Source organism: Trichosurus vulpecula, chromosome 6, assembly GCF_011100635.1.
Source record: "Trichosurus vulpecula isolate mTriVul1 chromosome 6, mTriVul1.pri, whole genome shotgun sequence".
Taxonomy (NCBI): Eukaryota; Metazoa; Chordata; class Mammalia; order Diprotodontia; family Phalangeridae; genus Trichosurus; species Trichosurus vulpecula.
Window position 1 is genome coordinate 3,511,111 of NC_050578.1, and position 6,973 is coordinate 3,518,083.

Genomic DNA, 6,973 nt, shown 5'->3' on the forward strand with positions numbered 1-6,973 from the left:
CGTCTGTGGCTGCTGTCCTCGTCCAGGGTCCATCACTTTCCCAACCTGCTACAAGTTTTGTTGAAATGATTCAGGGAGCTGGCTCAGTCCCTCTCCTTCTGTTGGCTTCCTTCTTCCCTGGTTCTGCCAAGGCACAGAAAGAAGGAGCAGGAATTCAGGCTCACAGCTGGCCTTCTCTCACAGCAGATGCAAACCCCATTTCCTTCCATTTTTCTTATTCTGTTTGGCATCTTCTGGGCCTTTCTGGTCCAGCTCCCCAAAGAAGCTGCCTCTGCACTCTGCCCAGCACCGCTGTCTGGGAATGAAGGCAGCCTAGAGCTGCCAGTCACTGGATGACCATATCAGCACCATATTTTCTAGGTCAGGAAAAGGAGCACTCTCAGAACTGTCCTCATCTGGTTCTGCCCCCGGCAGCTTGCAGAGATTTGCAGATCGTCCGGACAGGAGGACGAAGCACGAGGCAGCCTGGCTTGGGGGAATCTGACTCATCCTGGAGCACCTGGAGCACCTCCTCCTCCCACATAGGGCCCCAGAAAAGTGATGTCAAGTTCAAGGTACTTTGTTGGTCTGCATTAACTCAAAACGTGACTCCTGAGCCCCCACCAATGGCTGCAGCCAGAGCAGCACAAATTCAGAACAAATGACATTTAATCAAACAGTGTAGAAAATTAGGGGACAAGAAGGTTCCCCCTCCTCCATGCACACATGGGGAACACTCTCCCAAGTTATGCCATCATTAGTGGAGAAGGGCACACAGTCAGAATTCAGGTGACTAGGAAACGTATGAAGAGGATATATACCTGGATGTGTGTGTGTGTGTGTGTGTGTGTGCAGGCTGTTGGCCATTCCCACCACTAACACTGCAGAGCTGCTCATCTCTATCAACAGGAAGGCTCCCTGTCCCTTTCAGTTGGCTATGCTGGACCTTGAATTTCCACCATGGGGTCTCTATTGGGCTTCTCTGCTGCATCTGGGTCCCTGCTCTCTGCTACCATCTGCTGGGCTTCACCTCTCCAGGACCAGCTGCTTTTCTGTGTTTACCTCCAACCACCACTCCCCCATACAGCGCCCAGGAAGCCTTCCCACACTACAGCAGGCTAACACTGTCAGGGCATGGAAGAGACTATAAACCACTACGCTCGAGCGGCGGCAGAGTATTCCAGACCAAGATAGTTTATATCCTTCTGACCACGTTCGTCTCAGACTGGGTCAAGAACCTTGGTCCCAAACAATTGTCTGACTTAGTTGTAGAAATGTCCATGAAGCAGCTGTTGTAATATGGTCTCAAGTCTCTTCTATCTCTAAATATGGGAATGTGCAAAGTAAAGATCCAACCTTGCCCATGCAGGAAGGAGGAAAGCCCTGATTACCCAGAGTGCACCATTCTGAGGGATTCCAGTCCTGGAAGAGAGAGACTCCAAGGGAATAAGAGGTGTTCTGTAGCCTTGGGGCTATGCTGGGGAACGGGCCATTCCACATACTCTGCTCTGACGTTCAGGAACTCCTCTTCTGTAGAGAATTGGGGCTGAGGGAGTATCCTATCCTGGAGGGACTACTGGGTGAGGAGACAGGAAATCTGCCTTTTACTGTGACCTACAGCAAGTCCTTTCTCTCTAGGCCTCGGTGTCCTCATCTGTAAAGCTAAGGGCTAGGGCGAGATGACCTCAAAGGGCTCTCCTAACCCTAAATCCCATGTATCTATGCAGTGGTTGCAGGATGCTATTCTGTATTGCAAAGTGCTCTTCAAGAGGCCAGACACTACTCTGGAAGTACATATGACCCAGTGGGAGGAGCAAGCCAGGCAGTGCCCTGCGATGTCCCGGCATGGATGCTGCTGACTGCCAGGCTGTGCTGGAGGCCAAAGGTGGCCCCAGGCCTGGCCTGGAATGCTGTATACATGCAGCAATACCTCAAAGCTTCCATGACTTTCTCTGCATGGGGCTCCTTCCTCCCCTCGGGAATAGTCCCCCTACACCTGAGTCAGTGGGTGTCCATATGTGTTGTCTCACCCATTAGAATGAGGGGTCCAAGAGAACAGTGACTGCCTTATTTTCCAATTTGCATTCCCAATGCTTTGCACATAGTAAGCACTTAATAATTGTTTCGTTCATTCATATTTAGTCTCACGCTCAAGAGCAGTAAGTAGAAGACACGGACACAGATGACCCCTGGGCCTGCCCTCAAGGTCTGTCCAGCTTGGCAGAGCGATCCAGACCTTCTACTCTACTGGCACGGCTCTCAAGAACCCAAGGTCACATCTTCTCCTCCACGAAGCATCCATTGGAGAAGAGCATCATAGGGCCCAGGAAAGGGCTCGGTGTCATCAGACAATGATTCCTAGATGGTGTGAGGCTCAAAGAGAAAGAGGCTTAAGTGGGGAAGGGGAGGTCATAAAGGTAAATCCCTGTCTGCGAAACAGCCGGTGGAAAGTAGCATAGCAAGTGGAGGTGGGAGCAGAAGAGGAGGATGGGAAAGAGAGAAAAGATCAAGGCAAATGTGGCTAAAAAGGAGATCAAAGACCGGCTTTAGCAGGAGACCAAGCAACTAACAAAGATCGAAGTGTGTACCATGGGCAAAGCCCTGAATTAGGTGGCAGAACACAAAAGCAAATCAAAAATGGTCCTTACCCTTGAGGTGCTTGCATCCTACTAGGGGAAGGACAGCATCTGCCCAGACAAGAAATACAAAACAATTTGAGGAGTGAGAGACCATTAAGAACTGGCATGGGAGAAATTTGGATGTGACCTGGAGTCATACTGAGGAATTCTATAACTTGGGGGGAAAAAGGTTGGGAGTGAAGTGGCCATGGAGACTAGAGTCATGCTGGACAGGAGAGAGTCTCTGCCCTAGAGAGGGTGGACCCAGCTACAGTCCAGGGCTATAAATCCATTCTCCCAATGACAAGCAAAGCCAGCATCTACATAGCACTGTAAAGTAAGGTCCTCCAAATTGCAAGACCTTCTGAGGAATGTAGGGTGGGGTAGGATGTAAAGTAATGGCCAAAATTATTGGGTGTGATCACCTGCCTGTTTTCAATGAAAACAAAGTTAAAATCCAAGTCAACAAAAGCAAGGCTAACGAGGCAAAATTACTCCAACTGCCAGTAAATTCAGTGACTGATCATTTACTAACAGGAGAGAGAGACAGAGAGACAGAGACAGAGAGACAGAGAGAGAGAGACAGAGACAGAGACACACACACACACAGAGAGAGAGAGACAGAGAGACAGAGACACAGAGACACAGAGAGACAGAAACACAGAGAGAGACACACACAGATAGAGAATGAGAGACAGGGGGGAGAGAGAGACAGAGAGAGAATAAGAGACAGAATGAGAGAGAAACAGAGGGAGAAAGAGAGACACCAAGAGAGAGGAAATGAGAGAGAGACAGAGAGAAAGAGGGAGACAGACAGATAGACAGAGAGAACATTTATTAAGCACAGTGATACAAATACAAGCAAAGAAGATAGCCCCTGCCCTGCCCTCAAGGAACTTAATTCCAAAAGGTAGACAACATAAAAAGGGGAGCTGGAAAAGGGGATGGGAGGAATGTGTGGAGACGGAAGGAAATGGCATAGAGGACCGGATTCTGGGGAGGACAAAATGCGCATTCACCCATCAGAGCCTGGCATCCCCGAGTCCAAGGTTCTGATGCTGGAGAAACGGGGGTGGTGGTCAGAGTAGAGGCAGCATGGCATGGAGGCAGTCATCCTCCATTTCTCTGTTGTATGCCTCACCTGGCATTTATTATCAAAGTCATTAAACAGGATTATTTCTGTTCCATCCCCCAAGGAATCCGGATTGATCTGGATGTATGGAAGGGAGACAGCTCTCTGTAAAAATGCCTATAAAGCTGTGTTTGCTTCTTCTGAACCAAATGATCTTTGCTAATCAATAAACAATAAGCACCACAGGTGGGAGTTTCGATGATCTACATTTTCTGTTTAACTGTGAGCTAGTTGAATATTCCTTTCGAGAGCCTGTTCATTCTCTTCTATTGTCCTGCTTGAGGATGCCCTGAATTCACTGGTCAATCAATTAATCAGCCAGTATTTGCTGAATGCCTCCTCTGCTCCGGGCACTGTGCATGCATATGCTGGGCACACAAGTAAGAAGAATGAACTGATTCTGTAAAGCCTTTGTACATAGATGGGCACACAGGCAGGTAGGGCAGGAGCTGCTGAGGTTTTCTTGGGAGGATTAGACTTTTGCCCTGCCTTTGGTGTCTTCTCCTCCTTCAGCATTGCTGCAGCTCCAGCATAGATCACCTCCATGTATCCTGGGTCCACTCCTGCTCCTTCTCTTGTTTTTGTTTTGGAGTGCAGGACAACAGATTGGGAGATGATGTTAGGGGGCTTTGAGACACAGAGGAGAGAAGAGAAAGCTTCTAGTGAAGGCTAGCTGAAGAAGAGGGTACAATGTTGTACCTACAGGAAACCAAGCACCTCCCTCCTTTAAGAGCAAAACCGTGCTGCGATCAAGGCCCTGCCGCATCAGCTCTCTGGGAAAATCTACATGGCCATCACCTCCTCTGTGGCCCACCTCCCACACCATTCCTTCACCCCCAAAGCGAAGGTGAGAGCCTTGCAGAACAGAAGTGCCGAAGGGCTCAGGGAAGGCCCTGGCATGTTGGTGTTTCTGGCCACTCCCAGAGTTAGGCAGTGGAGTCTTGTTGCCCTCTAGTGATTAAAAAAGACAATGGACATAGAAAAGCTGGATTGGGCTGGGAGGACCCCCATGAACCCCATGAACATGCTCAGAGTAGCTCGGCTTCCTGGAAGTTAGAAAACGCCATGCAGAAGCCATGGAATCCGACCTCAACATTTCATTGAGGAGTAAACAGGTCCAGAGAAGTTAGGGGACTTAGCCAAGGTCACTCAGGCAGTAGGATCCTGGGTCTAGAGCTAGAAGGTCACCTAGCCCAACAGTCTCACTTTACAGAACAGGATGTGCAGGTGACAGACAGGAAGAAGAGCCTCTGTTGGAGCCCAGGTTTTCTAACTTTGAGCCCTACGCATCTCAGCCAGCCATTCACCTTGACTCTTCAGACGTCTGTGGAGCAGGTAGGTAAGGGGAAGACCCAGGGCTCAGCACTAGAGACACATGCATGGTAAACCAGACAGCCTGGTCCTCAGACAGCTTCCAGGGGAATCAGAGGCTGGGGCCAAGGACAGGACGGGACTGAGCTGGCATCATTATCAATGAGGACCATCAACCTTACTGCATCCTCTGTCCAAAAACAGCAGGGCCAGAATGAACTAGATAAAAATCGGAAGAGGGAAGGCAACGAGCATTTATTAAGTGCCTACTGTGTACGAGGCCCTGTGTTAAGCGCTTTATCCATATTTTCTCATTTGATGCTGATAACAACCCTGGAGGTAAGTACTGTTATCATCCTCACTTTACATTTGAGAAAACAGGGGTGACAGAGGTTAAGTGACTTGCCCGAACAGCTAGTAAGTGTCTGAAGCAAGGCTTTTCCTGCTCCAGGCTCAGCGCTCTCTCCACGCACCACCTGGCTGCCTCTAATGATAGAGAGGAAAATGTAAAGGTCGTATACTAAGCTCCAAAACGTCGATTGCACACATACAGGATCAGGAGAAAAACACCCAGATCCCTTTCCTCAAACTTCACTGGGAGCCAGTCATGTGACTCAGCAGCCTCCAGCAGCTAGAATGCAATCTCAAGCAATATGGCGCGCCTTTTTTGCCTCCTCGCCCTTCTCAACCAGTCTGCAGTAATGACTCAAGAGAAAGGGGAAATTGGGCTCCAGCCTACCTGGGACACATCCCAGCTGTGGGACTTAACACAGTGCCTGGCACACAGTAGGTGCATAATAAGTGTTTAATGAATTGAATTCAGTTCCCCTCAGTGCTCTAGGCAACTTTCTAAGATTCTACATATTGACCTGCATTAGCTGGAGTTTCCTCATCTGAAAGATCCCCAAACCAATGAAATCCCCACCCACAACTAATGTCTATAGGACCAATAAAGGGAAGGCACGCCCTTGATCATCCTCGTCAGCACCCACAAGGGTTCCACCTCCACAATCCAGAACTCTCAAGTTCCATTACTTGACTGTAACCACTCATCCTTCCAGCCCTCCCTGTGCTTCACCTCCACCTAAAGTTATTCTCTGTCCTGACTGCACCCAGTGGTCCCTCCAGGGCTTCCCTTCTCATCAAAATCTCGATCCTTTAGTTATCCAGGTCAACTTTACCTCTGCCATGGAGTCCCTCATGCCTTTGTTCCCTATTACTGCTCATCCCTTTAATTAATCCCCACCCCTGGATTCCTTCCAAATCTACCTACTCCACTCCAGGTCACATGCAGCTGAATGAAGTGGGAGGAAGTTATTTAACTATGATGACCATAGTCATCCATCCGCATCTGGGCCCTCACCACTGTACAGCAATCTTTTTATTCATCCTTGATCAACTCTCTTACTCGGGGTGCCAAAGGGCAATTCTAAACCTTCTCTTCTCTTTTTTATTTTATTAAATAACTTTATTATTTATTTATATTTGACACTCATTTTTCAGAAAATCTTGAGCTCTGGATTCTCTCCTCCCACCCTTCCCTCACCCAAGGCAAGCAAGAAGGCAAGCAATATGATATCGCTTAGACATGTGAAATCACGCAAAATGTATTTCCCCATTAGCCACATGGCAAAAAATAAAAATAAAAAAGTAGAAAAAATATATACTTCGTTCTGCACTCAGAGTTCATCAGTTCTGTCTCTGGAGGCAGATAGTATTTTTCATCCTGAGTCCTTCAGAGTTTTCTTGGATCATTATGTTGAGCAGAGTCTCTAGGTCTTTCATAGTTAGGACATTGCAGTTATTGTGTACAGTGTCCTCCTGGTTCTGCTTACTTCACTTTACATCGGTTCATATAAGTCTTCCCAGGTTTTCCTGAAACTATCTTGCTCATCATTTTTTATAGTACAATGTCTTCCATCACATTCGTATA